The 15,982-nt window shown below is 40.3% G+C and overlaps 1 pseudogene; it reads left to right on the top strand.

Moving 5' to 3' along the window:
- The first annotated feature begins 3,107 nt into the window (after positions 1 to 3,107).
- Positions 3,108 to 15,982, top strand: LOC101659935 (annotated as a pseudogene).

The following is a 15,982-nucleotide window of genomic DNA, read 5'->3' as shown; positions in this document are numbered from 1 at the left end:
AATTATCTAACTAACAAAAGTGAATGGGGTAGAAAGTGAGGTGTTAGGGAATAAAAGAAGTTATAAAATATCAGTCGTAACAAGAATAAAAGCATATTGATTATGTTTTAAGAATATGTTACTCTGCAAGGCTAATGCCATTGATGAGAAGAGTCTTCTAGCGCAGGTTTGCTACCACTGTGCCTTGGTATGCCACGAGAGGTTTACAAGTGTATGCAATACTGATTGCTGCTTCTATCTGCCCCCATGCCCAACCTTGAGACAGCTGGGTAACACCTGGGCAGCCAGATCCATGAGTTTAGTTACATCTGATCAAGATCAGCTTGATCTATATCTATATAGATTCACCATCATAAGCTGTCATCCTATCATCTGTTACATACTGCTTTAAACAAACCCAGTGCAAACCTTAGTGGTTGAAATTAATATTTATTTTATTTGATAAAATATTTTATGGGTTAACAATTTTGGCTCCTCTAGGCCGCCAGGGGTCCCAGGGTTTACAACACATTACAAAATGGAGCACTGTCGCTAGAAAGGCCGTGCTAAGTAACTAACTACACCATATTTATGCTCTAAAAAAGACTATTTTCTACCTCCATGCCTGTACTCGACATAAAGTGGTGGAGGGAGTTTTGAGCAACCTCAGGATGCCAGGCTCCCAGGCATACTCACTGGATGACAGTGAGTATGGAACTCTGTTGGGCAGGCATTGTAAAGGCACCCTACTTGGGTGATGGGAGGAATTATTTTTAAGGTCCTAATCCTGCCCTAGGAAGAATACTCTTGCTTAATTTTCTTTCTGTTTGCTGGCTCCAGCTGCTGTAGGTCCTGCCGTGTCCATCCTTGTTTTCAGCCACATCTTGAGTGGGCATTGGCAAGGACTTCCTCATTGGACATTACATGACTTTTTTTGTTTTTAATTGTTTTATTAGGGGCTCAAACGACTCTTATTACAATCCATACATACATCAATTGTGTAAAGCACATTTGTACATTCATTGCCCTCGTCATTCTCAAAGCATTTGCTCTCCACTTAAGCCCCCGGCATCAGGTCCTCATTTGTTCCCCTCCCTCCCCGCTCCCCCCTCCCTGATGAACCCTTGATAATTTATAAATTATTATTTTGTCATATCTTGCCCCGTCCGACGTCTCCATTCACCCACTTTTCTGTTGTCCGGGAGGAGGTCACATATAGATCCTTGTAATCGGTTCCCTCTTTCCAACCAACTCTCCCTCTACCCTCCCAGTATCGCCACTCACACCACTGGTCCTGAAGGGATCATCTGCCCTGGATTCCTTGTGTTTCCAGTTCCTATCTGTACCAGTGGGTTACACGACTTTTAAGGTTCCCTTCGTGCTAGAAAAATCTTTGAAGTTATGGTGATTAAGATTGTTTCATGGCTCAAGCCATCAAGAGAAAACTTTTATTTGATGGCTTGAGATTTCTTTGAAAATATATTCTCCTCCAAACATAGCAGGGTTCTCATTTATTTATATTCTTGCCTGTCAGGTCTGCACACCAGAAACGAAAAACACAATTTCCAATCTGATTTTGGTCTTTGCTTCTGCACTCCCAGACCTATTTTTTTTCTTACCTTAATGTGAGCTAACTTGAGGTTATTTGAAATAATAAATTATTTTAAAAATATTTTTCATCCAGTCTTTCCACAGATTTAAGCATTTGCTTATTGACACGTTTCATTGGGTGGTTGATCCTCAAGTATTTTAAAATCTTATCTTTTACTTTTTAAAGCCTAGCAACATTTGGCTTTCCAACTTGAAAGGCTCTGAATTTCTAGAGTCTTTATTATTTTTCATGTCTGTAAGTCCAATTCTTTCTTGAATTTTCTTGTTCCTTATCAAATGCTACCAAGAAACGCCAATATACATTTTTAATGAGAAGTAATGTTAGACTTTCAGAAAAGTTGCAAAAGTAGTACAGAGATTTCATGCAGCTTCCCCTAATGTCTACGCTTTACATACCCATAGGAGCTCTGGTGGTGTACTAAGTCTCCTTCTTGCTGGCATGAAAATAGTATACTATAAATACCACTTTACACTTTTATTTGTCATTTAACAATATATCCAAAGCCCAAATCACGTATGTTGCTTCGTTGTTGAGCTGTTTCTCACAGAGACACTGTCCGATACAGTGGAACTGACCCATAGTGTCTCCACTGTAGTGAGTCTCTACAGAAGCAGACAGCCTCCTCTTTCTCCTACCGGACACTAGTTGGGTTTAAACCACTGGCTTTTCAGCTGGCAGCTGAGTGCTTAGCCACTGTGTCACCAGGGCTCCATAATGATAAGTCAGCTCTGTCAGTCCAGGTAGACTAGAGAAACAAATCCCTAGACTCCCATATGTGAATAAGAAAGAGCTTTATATACAAGAGCAGTTGAATATTGAGAAAACATCCCAGCCTGGTCCAGATAAGTCCTTAAGTCTGATATTAGCCCATATGTCTGATATCAATCTATAAAGTACTCTTCAGACTCACAAAACACGTGCAATGATGCCAAATATAGGAAGATCACAGGCTAGTGGGTGGGAAGTCTTGTGGATCCAATGGCAGTGGGTGCATCTCCATATCTTTAATTTTGCCATTTGAAGCAGGTTGAATATTTGGAATCATGTATGTGAAACCTTTTGAGATTAGATTTTTTCCCCTTTCAACGTAGTTTCCTTGGTATCATCCAAAATGTTGTATGTATCAGTGGGTTGTTCCTTTTTTAGTGTTGGATATATGAGGGTAAGTCAATAAGTATTGCATCCAGTGTTCCAGTTTATACATGCATGGGCTTATTTCCCCCACCTCGAATGTGTTTAAACACATCTCCGTTATCAATCAATGGCTGCAAATAAAAGTTTTTCTCGAGTATGTACTTGTCTAAGGCTTCTTAGGGAGTCTTCAAAAAAAATGTCCAATCGACATGGTAGCTTCAGAGAAGACCAATTGAGTCACTTAAATTTAAGGTTAATAAGTCAGCCTTAAACTTAGCCTTAAGTTGAATTTTACTTTTAAAATGAAATTTAGCCTTAAATTTAACTCAGAAGTTTATGAGCACTATTTGCTTGGGTAATCTTCAGACTTTCTCAAAGGATCATGGGGGCTTATTATGAAGATGTTTTACAAAGACGGGAACTTGTTTCTGTGAGAAAAAGGCCAGGAAACTTGTGCGGAGGGCTTTTCCCGTCACGCCTACGCAGCTGCTGCCCTCCCAGGGCAGGAAGGCGGCCACAGGAGGGCGCCCTTGGACACCTTACCCCATCCACCCTCCACGCCCGACTTTCCCTTTCTGACTTCTCTTTGTTTCCCAAACGCAGAGAACTTTTAAAAGAAACATGGTTGGAGTCCCTTGAGAATACCAAAACTATTTTTTGATGTGGCAGAAGTGGAAGAACATAGAATTCTTTTTGGGGAAAGATAATCAAACCAAAATCACTCCCATCGAGTTGATGCCAACTCATCATGACCCTGTGGAAAAGGGTAGAAGTGCCCTCTGGTTTCTGAGGCTGTCAGTCTTTGTGGGGCAGAAATTCTCATCTTTCTTCCAAGGGGAAGGACTGGAGAGTAGAAAAATACCAACCCCAGAGGTGTATGAACAGCGAGGTAGAATATGCCAAGAAACAATAGCTTCACATTTTGATACTCTGTTTAATGAAGGTGTGTATGATTGCTCTAGACTTTGACTTACCCTTCTATTCCGTGCTATGAATATACAAGGTGAATTGGGTAAAGGGTTTTCAGAACAAATCAGTTTTCCTTGTAACATTTTGTTTTACATCACAGATTCCTATTCCCGCAATATAACATCAGCGACCCCACTTCCTGTATTTTCTCTTCCTGTTCCCACTTCTTTTGTAAGCCTTCAAAAATTTGTCCTAGAACGAATACTGCCCTTTTGACTCAAGTGGTTGTTTATTCTAGGTCTGCATAGTGAGTAATAGGGGGAAGTTCATTTTCAAACCGGAAGTGTGACTAAGAGCCATAGTCTCTGGACTTCCACTCATTTGTATCTGACAAGTAAGGCTGCTCTTTATTATCCTCTGTCAAATCTATAATATTCATGGGAATACTACACTTTGGCTCCCACACCTATTCACCCTTTGTTTCTCTCTAAGTATTTACATGTAGATCATCTTTATTATAAAATCAGATCTCACAATATTTCCCTTTGTTGTCTTTAATTCTTGTACTTCTCTCCAGCTCTATAATTTTTTGCAAACCTTCTTATTGTGTATCTATCCTTCCTCTTCATTCATGTTCACCTGTGTCTCCTCTTCATTCATGTTCACCTGTGTCTCCCCTCCAGTCAGTGACTTTCCCTCATACTCATCTTCTATTGTGAAAACCTTTCTTCACTGTTGACAATATGATCTCCTACATATTTGTCCTTCCATCATCTTTTAATTCAATTTTCTCATTCTTTCTGAAGCCTTCTCATGTCATGGTTTGTCTAGTCATTCAATAGTGAAGGTCATTGGGATTGTTCGTTTGGGGTTATTACAAATAAAGCTACTATAAACAATTGTGTGCATTATTGCTATATGTATTATTGCTCTGTAAGATGATAAATATCTTTATTTCTGGCCCATTTTGCTTTCATTTTCTATTACTTTAAGAGAACACACATTCATACATACCAGGCAGTGTTGCTTATGGGGGCATTTAGCTGTTGGGTATAAAGTGTAAGAGAACAAAGTTTACCACCAGAAACGGCAGCTTCAAGTCCACATCAGGCAAGGAATGAACCTCAAAACAATGAACAAGACCAAAGGAGAGTAGACTTACATTGAAGACACAACACTCAATCTGAAACAAGAAGCTTGTACCTACTCAACAGCTTTGAAGGAGCACTTCCCAACATTGTAGGTCATCCTTTTTTTCTTCAGTGCTATACTGTGAGATTGCCCAGTGCAACAGGAGTCATATTCTTTATTAGCTTGATAGATCATTTTTCTCTTGCTCCTTTTTTAATACTAGCAACTTTCATCCTTTGAAACATGTGCTGAAAGAGAAGAGTCAGCAAATACTACAGAAAGTGCAATATTTGATTATCACTGTGAGGTGAGCTTTGATCCAAACCTTTTCCACAACAATGGACACAATTGGTACCTCAATGGTATTTCAGCAGCATTTCATGAAACTGGGGTTATTGAAAAACCACTAACCTCTTATGGATTTATTCAGTGTTCAAAATGTCAAGCTAGAAGATTTTTCCACTGTTCGCAGTACAATGGCAACCTGCAGGACTTAAAAGTGGAAGATGATGTTGAATTTGAAATATCATCTGACGGGCAGACTAGGAAACCCATTATTGTTAAACTGGTGAAGATAAAACAGAAATCCTCTCTGAAGAATGGATGGATGGACAAGAAGGGTTTTATCTGACATATACCCCTAAAGATTTTGAAGGCAATGTTCAGCTGGAAACCAGAGGTAAAATAAACTTTGTAATTGATAACAATAAACATACTGGTGCTGTAAGTGCTTGGAGTATTATGCTCTTGAAAAAGAAACAAGCTCTCTGTCAAGGAGTAGTTTGTGCCATGAAGGAGGCATTTGGTTTTATTGGAAAAGATGATGTTGTTAAAGAGATTCTTTCACTACAGTGGATTTAAGGGTGACCTAGAAACCTTACAGTGGGAGATGATGTGGAGTTCACAATCAAAGACAGAAATAGTAATGAAGTTGCAACAGATGTCAGACTTTTGCCTCAAGGGAGAGTCATCTTTGAAGATATCGAAGCATTGGATATTTTGAAGGCACTGTAACCAAAGTTATCCTCAAAGTACCCAGTGAAAACCAGAATGATTCACTGCCGGGATGCATCAAAGTTGATTTTGTAATTCCTAAAGAACTTCCCATTGGAGCCAAAGATACAAAATCCAAGGTGAGCCTGCTGGAAGGTGACCATGCTAGGTTTAATGTTTCAACAGACCGATGTGACAAATTAGAGCAAGCAATGAATATAGTTCTATCCAATACATTTCAATTCAAGCCGGAGAAATGGCTGTGACTGCTGCCATGAGAGATGGTTTTGGTCTCAACAAGTGTGTGGATCCTGATGCTCATATGTTCTTCCACTTGAGTGAAATTTTGGATGGGAACCAGCTCCATATTGCCGATGAAGTTGTGTTTACTGTAATTCCGGATATGCTCTCTGCCTCAAGAAATCATGCATTTAGGATTTCAAACCTTCCCGCATGGTTTCGCTTCATTCCCATTCCAATCATCACTTCCTGGGCACTGTAGAAAATGAAGCCACTTTCCCCATCCCAATACCACTAGCCCAAATGAAGGCAAAGAGAAGGAGGCTGCGGATGACATTATTGTCTATGATGATTGTGGGGTGAAACTGACTATTGCTTTTCAAGCCAAGGATGTAGAAGGATCTACCTCTCCTCAAATAGGAGATAAGGTTGAGTTTAGTATTAGTGGCAAACAGAGCCCTGGTCAGCAGATTGCAACTTGTGTGTGACTTTTAGGTCATAACTTCAACTCCAGGAGGCTGTTGGGTTATGAGACAACGCTGAAGGATGATTTTGGATTTATTGAAACAGCCCATCATGATAAGGAAATCTTTTCCCATTACATTAAGTTCTCTGGTGATGTCAACAATCTGTAATTGTGAGACACCGTCGAGTATAGCTTGTCCAAATGCAAAGGCAACAAAGTCATTGCGGGAAAAGTGAATAAAACACAGCGAATGGTATTACTGAAGAAGCTGATCCCATTATCTACTCTGGTGAAGTCATTTGTCCCCAGAGGAGTGTTGGCTCAACACAGACTGAGTACCACGGGATGATTGAGATTGTGGAAGAAATGCACATGGAAGGTGAGGTGTTTCCTTTGAGCATCGTTGGGATGGCCAACAAGGGGATTGCCTGCAGAAAGAGGAGAGTGTCAAGTCCACTTGTGTGTCCTGGGCCCAAATGCACAGACTATAATATCACAGCCTGCAAAGGGCTACAGTGGAGTGTGTCAAAGATGAGTTTGGCTTCATTAACTATGAAGTAGGAGATAGAAGCTCCTTTTGTATGTGAAGGCAGTTCAGGATAGCATTGAGCTACAGGTAGGAGATAAGGTGGCGTTCTTGGTGATTCTTAATCTTTGCACTGGCAAATGCAGCGCCTGTAATGTTTGGTGTGTCTGCGAAGGCTCAAAGTTGTTGCTACTCCAAGAGCTGGTCAGTTGGTCAATCGCTTGAAGGGCATCACTCTGGATGATGCTAGCTAGTGCTCCTCGCCTCATGGTTCTTCATCAGCCAAGGGGACCAGATAACTCAATGGGATTTGGTGCCAAAAGCAAGATCCGTCAAGCTGGTGTCATTGACTTATCACTCCCACAAAGCACATCATTAATCAACTATGATCAAGTTGGGGTTGTGGGGGAAGGGGTGTGGGGGAAGGGTTATGAGTATCTCCCTCTTCATCCCACCTCAAATATGAATTACTTATTCAAATAAGCTACAACACCAAAACTTCCACATATTATGTTCAAAAAAATAAATAAATTTAAGAAAACCATTTTAAGTTATCCACAGTTGCAGCCTGGAAAACTTAAGGTGGCGCCTTATATCCTGTTTCCCCGAAAATAAGACAGTGTCTTATATTAATTTTTGCTCCCAAAGATGCGCTAGGTCTTATTTTCAGGGGATGTCTTATTTTTCCATGAAGAAGAATACAGTACACATTTATTGTTTTATTAAAAGAGACTTCGCACTTCCTGTCTGCTCTGGCTGCGCTGCAGGTCGAGAGTCCAGAGTTACGGTTGCTTGGGGGGGGGGCTTACTTTCAGGGAGGTCTTATTTTGGGGGGATGCCTTATATTTCAGTGAGAGGCAAAACTGTAAGTAGGTCTTATTTTTTGGGGATGTCTTACTTTATTATCAATTTTAGGAGCTTTTTTGGATGCATCTAACACAACTGGTAATTGCAAAATCCACTTCACTAGTTTAAGTGATAAATATAGACAGATACTTTGCTGGTCCTATGAAATCCTGACCTTGACAATTTCTGCCTTCATGACTTTTGCCACGATGTTCTTCCTCAGCACTCAGTTGCAACTCTCCTCCTTGTCTTTCCCGTTTGTTCATTATGCTTTCATTCTGAGGACCAGATGGGGGTAGACTATGCGACCTTTTAAAAGTTACAAACATTTGTCACAGACAAATTCCTTACATGGATGGCAAATGCTATTTTTCATATCATATACAATCTTGTCACAGTTCACTTAATGAAGCTTGGTTAGATTTCCATGAAAATTATCTTCCAGAGTAGTCCCCCTACCTTCCCCAGGATAGGGGTAGTGGGGGGAGGGTAACTTTACTACAATTTGTATGTATGGTGCAGAATTTCATGCAAATGAGGTGTGCCAGGAATGTGATAATTTAAACATATTTTAACTAAAACAACAAAGGATGAATGCACAAATGTGTTACTACTTAGACCATTGCCGTTTCTGGGACCCAATTTCTTTTACTGATTTAAAAATAAAACAAACAAATGAACAAAATTGTGCCTGAAATGAATCCTGTTTTTTTTTTTTTTAATGAATCAGTGGTCACCTGGTCTGGTTCCCGTGTCACGTAAAATACGGGTGCTGGGGCCTTGGTGTAGCTTGTTTGTTCTATCACGGGACTGAATTAGTCTAATTTCATGACCCTCATCTTGAATTGGCCGCATAGAGGGACAGAGCTTTATCTGCCCCCTTGTCATTTCAGGTTTTGGTCTTCTCTGGGTAAAGAGGTCATTTATCTTTGTAAACACAAAACACTTTTGCTTTCTTCAATGGTGAAACATTGGAAATGAATCAAGTTTTACTGATTTTTGAAAAACAACAACAACAACAACAACAAAACACAAACAGATAGAGAATGTGTCTTAACCAGTACTGAATGTGAAGGATAGCCCTGGAGCTGCATTAAGAACTTTATCTGCATCTAGGTAATTTAATATACCTTAATCCTGATAGTAACTCAATGATGTAGGCACTTTAATCATATATGGGTACATTTTACTAATAGGAGAATATTTGATATATTTGTTCTATCTTATAATTGTCTGGTCAGAGTACCTTATTTTCATCACACGACTATAAAATAGGAAAAAAATAATTTGAAATCATTTGTAAATATTCTATATTTCTCCTACCTCTAATTTTCTCTGAAATTCATATGTAAAGTAAAATTACAGTGCTTTAGTCTAAGCACTTAGAAATCTTTATGGGCATACAAAATATTATAGAAGGTAGAATCTGACCAAGCTTATATCTTATTGCTAGATAACTTTAGGTAAGTAAGTATTCTCTTCTCCTTTGAACAGGTTCCCTACCATTGCTAGGCACTAGGGACACAAAAGGACCCCTAGTGGCATACTGAATTACAAGGCCAGCAGTTCAAAAGCACCAACCGCTGCATGGGAGAAAGCGGAGGCTTTCTGTTTCTGTGAAGAGTTACGGTTCAGAAATGCACAAGGGTGGTTCTATCCTGTCCTGCAGGGTTGCTATGAGGCGGAATTGACTTGGTGGCAGTGAGTTGAGTTGTTGTTGAGGGATACCAATATTTAGGCATTTATCCAAAAAGTAAAGAAAAAAGGCAGAAAACGACATTTAATGAGCTCTCATGGCACTGTCAGTTGGACTGCTAACCTCAAGGTTGCCTATTTAAACCCACCAGCTGCTCCTTGAGACAAAGATGAGGCAGTCTGCTTCAGTGAAGATTTATAGCCTACTCTGATCTTCAGGGCCACTAGGAGTTGAAATTGGCTCGATGGCAGTGGAATGGATAAGGAGGTCCTTGAAAAAGGAGTCCTGGTGACAATAGGGGTTAGATGTTGGGCAGCTAATCTCAAGGTCAGTGGTTCAAACTCACTAGCTTCTCTGTGGAGAGAGATTAGGCTTTCTGCTGCCCTAAAGATTTGCAGTCTTGGACATGCTCAGACCTCTAGCTTCACTGTGAACTGGCATCCACTAGATGGCAGTGAGTTTTGGGTTTTAAGGACTTAACGAGGGAGCCCTGGTGGCACTGGTTAAAACACCCAGCTGTTAACTGGAAGGTCAGCTGTTTGAACTCACCAGCCGTTTCTCAAGTGTAAGGGTCACAATGTTGGCACCCTATGGGGCAGTTCTACTAACTCCTATTAGGTTACTGTGAGTTGGAATCAGCTCAATGGCAGTGGGTCTGGTTTCATTTACGTCCTTAACAAATATCTCATTCACATCAATGCTATAAGCCAAAACACCAAACTCTTCGTCACGGAATCAATTCTGACCCTCCAATGCTATAAAACGGGTCAATCTATTTAAGGATGAGAGCATGAAAGCTGCAGGAGATTAATTATCTCAAGCCACAAAGCAAATAAATGATGGGCCAATACATGGTGGTACTAAGGGGTTCTAGAATGTGATTGATAGAGATAAATGTCTGATCCCACACAGAATGCTTTCAGTTTTATCTATCTAGCCATCTAAACAATTGTTATTATTTATTTATTTTAAAGCAATTGTTATTATTTATTTATTTATTAGGGGGGGGCAGCAATTGTACATTTTTTTTCTTTTAAAAATCACTTATTGGGGGCTTGTACAACTCATCACAATCCATACATACATACATTATATCACAATATACTTGATTCATTGAGTTATTTTCTAATTTTTATGTTTTGTTCTAGAATGAAGCTGAGTTTCATGATTTTCTAGCCTAGTTTTCATCTTTATAAACAGCATGATTTGGGGCCAGTTTTTATTTTTTATTTATTTATTTAGCTTTAATTTAATCATTTTATTGGGGGCTGGTACAACTCTTATCACAATCCATACATACTACATCCATTGTGTCAAGCACATTTGCATATTTGTTGCAATCATCATTCTCAAAATATTTTCTTTCTACTTGGGACCTTGGTATCAGCTCCTCATTTTCCCCCTCCCTCTCTACTCCCCCCTCCTTCATGAACTCTTGATAAATTATAAATTATTTTGTCATATCTTACACTGTCTGACATCTCCCTTCACCCACTTTTCTGTTGTCTGTCCCCCAGGGAGGAGGTTATATGTAGATCCTTATAACTGGTTCCCCCTTTCTACCCCACCTTCTCTCCACCCTCCTGGTATCGCCACTCACACCACTGGCCCTAAAGGGATCATCCTCCCTGGATTCCCTGTGTTTCCAGTTCCTATCTGTACCAGTGTACATCCTCTGTTTTAGCCATATTTGTAAGGTAGAATTGGGCTCATGATAGTGGGTGGGGAGGAAGCATTTAGGAACTAGAGGAAAGTTGTATGTTTCATCATTGCTACACTGCACCCTGACTGGCTCGTCTCCTCCCCACGACCATAAAGGGATGTCCAGTTGCCTACAGATGGGCTTTGGGTCCCCACTCCATATTCCCCCTCATTCACAATATGATATTTTGTTCTTTGATGCCTGATACCTCATCCCTTTGACACCTTGTAACCACACAGGCTGGTGTGCTTCTTCCATGTGGGCTTTGTTGCTTCTGAGTTTTTTGTGGTTTTTTTGCACTTTTAAAAAAAGTTGTATTGACAATTCATCCACATATCATATAATTCAATGGTTCAATCATATCAAGAAGAGTTGTACGACCATTACCACAATCAATTTTAGAACATTTTCTTCATTGTACTTATTGTAATTAACGTAGCTATTTTTTATTTGTGGCAAAGATAGACATAAGTAAACATTCTCCAATTCAACACCTTCTAAAAGTACAATTCAGTGCTATTGATTATACTCTGTGTTATACAACCATTATTGATATCCTTTTCCATATTATTCCACCACCATTCACATAAACTCAGTGCCCCCTAAACAATAACTCTTCCTCCTTCAACCAGAGGTCAGTTTTAGTTTATTTTTTTATTAGTTGAAATTTAATACATCTAGTAGAATTGTAAATTACAACCACAGTTTCCACCCATTCTTTTTCTGCATTGACTCCTTCACTGACTGTGCAAAGACTGTGTGAATCATGATAACAAGAATGAGGGTTCTAGACACTTAATACTCACGCAGAACCTGCACAATTGTTTGAGTGGAACAAGGGAATTGGTTTAATTAGAACAAGCATGATTTAAAATCAGGGTTGTATCTTTTCACCATATTTATTCAATCTGTATGCTGACCGAATTACCCGAGAAGTCGGACCATATGAAGAAGAACACGGCATGGGGATTGGAGGAAGCCTCATTAACAACCTTGTTTGCTGAAAGCCAAAGGAGTTTCAAGCACTTGCTGATGAAAATCAAAGACTGTAGCCTTGAGTCTGGATTGCAACTCAATGTAAAGAACAGAAAACCCCTCACAAATGGATCAGTAGACAACATCATGACAAATGGAGAGCAGATTAAAGTTGTCAATTATTTCATTTTACTTGTGTCCACAATCAAGGTTCATGGAAACAGCAGTCACGAAATCAAAAGATATACTGCATTGAGCTAATTTGCTGCACAAGACCTCTTTAAAATGTTCATGGGTGAAAATGTCACTAAGGTTTGCCTGGCCCAAGTTATGGTACTTTCAATCACCACAGATACATGTGAAAGTTGAACAATCAATAAGGAAGAACAAAGAAAATCCATGCATTTGTATTAATGTGTGGTGAAGAATATTGAAAATTCCATGGACTGCCAGAAGTACAAACAAATGTGTCTTGGAAGAAGTACAGCCAGAAGTGAGGAAAGTGAGACTCCGTTTCACATACTTTGGACATATTATTAGGAGGAATATGATATGAGGATGGGGAAGGACAACATAGTTGGTAAATTGGAGAGGCAGTGAGAAAAGGGAGACCTTTGATGCCATGTATTGTTGCAACAGTGGGCTCACACCTAACAAGCTTAAGGATAGTGCAGTGTTTCATTCTGTTGTACATAGTCACTATGAATCAGAAGCTACTCCACAGCACCTAAAATGACACACTTGTAGGTATGGAAGAAACAATGACAAAATTAACAAGGTCCTTGGTTTTGTTTTTTTAAGTTTTATTAGCACTTCATCCACACATCATACAATTCAATAATTCAATCATATCAAGAGGAGTTGTACAGTTGTCACCATGTTCAATTTTAGAACATTTTCTTCTTCCTTGTACCCATTGTTATTCATGTACTTATATTTTCTAATTGTGGCAAAAATTACACAATAAAACATTCTATGATTCCACAACTTTTACTTCTATAATTCAGTGCCATTGATTATATTCCTTATGTTGTGGGTCCCTGTTCTTAAGGCACTATATTCTGCTGCCAAGAGCAAGTTTTAAATAAAGAGACACTTTCCAACAGTGGTAAATGATAACAGATTGAGGTGAGAGAGGCTGCCTATGTAAAGCATGGATCCTGCCTTAGATGATGAGAAAAAGACACCCATGTATGAAGTTCTGTAAGGAAGATTAGGCTGTGCTGTAGGAAATTGTGTAAGGAATAAGTTCCTCCGATGGTAACTAACTTGGTGATTCAAAATAAACAAAAAGATGATTTAACTGAGACTTTGAAGTAAAGGTGAGAATGGGGAGAGTTGAGATCATGACAGTAGGCAGGGACCAGTCACTGAGGGTTATAGGAAGGTATTGAGTTTGCTCCAGTTGCAATGGAGAGCCACTGTAGGGCTTTGATCAGGGTGCAGTCCTAAATCACTTGTGTATTTTAAAGCTCACTCTGGTTGCTCTCTACAGATTGGATGATAGGAAACAATTAGGGTGGCTAGGATTAGGTTTATATTAGTGGGGTTGTACACAAATAAGTGAAAGTCCTTTCGCCATTTCTTAACCTTCCAAACTGCAGGGCCCTAGCCCATCACATGATATAATACTTATCACTATCACTTAATTACACATTTGTTGCTTCTCCTCTGCACTTAGAGGTGCTAGATAAAATACAGATCGCCAGCTAAATTTGAATTTCAGATAAACAATAAATAATTTTAAGTATGTGTATGCCTAAAATTCTTCAGTATCTGACAATGCTATGCTTCTATTCATAAGGTGCATTGACCAAAAGTGCCAGAAATTAGAGCCAAATTCAGAAGAGGATATGCAACTAGTCATCAGATGGGTCTTGACTCAAAGCAGGGAATACCAGAGAAATGCTTTCTTGTGTTTTTTTGTCCATGAAGACATTATACAAACAGAGCAAAGGCATATTACATGATTTAAAACCAGGAAAGCTGTGCATAGGGCTGTATCTTTCACCATACTTTTTCAATCTATATAATGAGCAAATAATCTGAGAATCTGGACCATATAAAGAACACAGCATAAGGACTTCAGGAAGCCTCATTAACAACCTTCAATATGCAGATGACACAACTTTGCTTGCTGAAAGTGAGGAAGTCTTGAAGTGCTTGCTGATGATGATCAAGGATTGCAGCCTCTAATATGGATTGCAACTCAATGTAAAGAAAACAAAACTCCTCACAACTGGACCAAGAGGTAACATTATGATAATTGCAGAAAAGGATGAACTTGTCAAGGATTTTATCTCGCTTTGATCCATAATGAATGCTCATGGAAACAGCAGTTAAGAGAACAAATGTCACAATGCATTGAATAAACTTGTTCCTTAAGATCTCTTTAAAGTATTGAAGAGCAAGGATGTCAGTTTGAGGGCTAAAGTGTGTCTGACTGAAGCCATGCTATTTCCATCCTCTCATATGCATGTGAAAGTTGGGCATTGAATAAGAAAGCCAGGAGACGAATTGATGGGTTCAGGCTGTCAATGAATATTGAAAGTGCCAAGGACTGTTAAAAGAATGAACAAATCTGTCTTGGAAGCAGTACAGCCAGAATGCTCCTTAGAAGCAAGGATAGTGAGACTTGTTTCATGGACTTGGACATGTTATCAGGAGAGATCAGTCCGCAGAAAGAGACATCAAGCTTGGTAACATAGAGAGACAGCGAAACAGAGGAAGACCCTTGATGAGATAGACTGCAACAATTGGCTCATACTTAACGATTGTAAGGATGGCACAAGACTGGACTGTTTTGTTGTTTTACATGGCGACTGGGATTAGGTTTAAGTAAGTAACATTGTACACAAATGAACATTCTTTTACTTGTCCCTAACCCTTCAACCAACTCAACAGCACCTAAGAACACCTTACTCACTGCCATGGAGTAGATTTTGACTCAGAGTGACCCTAGAGGCCAGGAAAAAGTGCCCCTGTGGATTCCTGAGACTCTAACTCATCCCGGGGACCTAAAGCCTCATCGTTCTCCCAAGCAACAGCTGGTGGATTCAAACTCCTGACCTCGTGGCTAGCAACTCACATGTCACCAGGGCTTCAGAACAACAATAACAATAACAACATGCCTAAAACATTTTATGGGAGCTTCTTATACTACAAAAAGGATTTATTGTTTTCTACAATTAAATGACCTGGGAGCCGTGCTGGGGTCCTCATAGAAGCATTGGCATGCTAACCACAAAGTCGGTGGTTCACACCCGTCAACCGCTCCATGAGAGGCAGACGAAGCTCTCTGAATCAGCTTCATGGCAGTGGCTTCCTTGTGGAGAAGATCCTGTAGCTTTTTTACCGTCTTAATCTGGGAGCCCTGCACACTCGAATATAAATTCCCAAAGGGCACGGACCTCATCTATCTTGTTCTCCATGGTAGCTTAGGAACGAGAAAAATGGTAGGCGCCTCGTAGAAGCACACGCATTCGTATTTAGTGACTTTCTAACAACAGACGGACCGACAGCCTTTTGCGTGCGAAGGGAACGAGAGGACGCAGACCTGCCTCTGGAGGATCGGCCGCCTGGGAGCGAGGGGCGCCGGCCGGCGCGCTGAGGTCACGGGCGCCGGCGACGCTGCTGACGTCACCACGCCGGCGCGGTCGACCTCGCCGGGGCCCCAGTGGCGCGGGAGCTTCCTGCCTCTGCCTCCGGCGACTGGCGGCTTTGCCGTGACCCCGACCCGGCCCGGGCGACCGGCGGACAGTCCGGCTCGGTAG

The sequence above is a fragment of the Echinops telfairi genome, unplaced genomic scaffold, assembly GCF_000313985.2.
Source record: "Echinops telfairi isolate 266 unplaced genomic scaffold, ASM31398v2 ScPeMD7_7469;HRSCAF=8507_1, whole genome shotgun sequence".
NCBI classification, from domain to species: Eukaryota; Metazoa; Chordata; class Mammalia; order Afrosoricida; family Tenrecidae; genus Echinops; species Echinops telfairi.
Note: the sequence above shows the minus strand (reverse complement) of the source record. Positions and strands in the feature narration are given on the sequence as shown.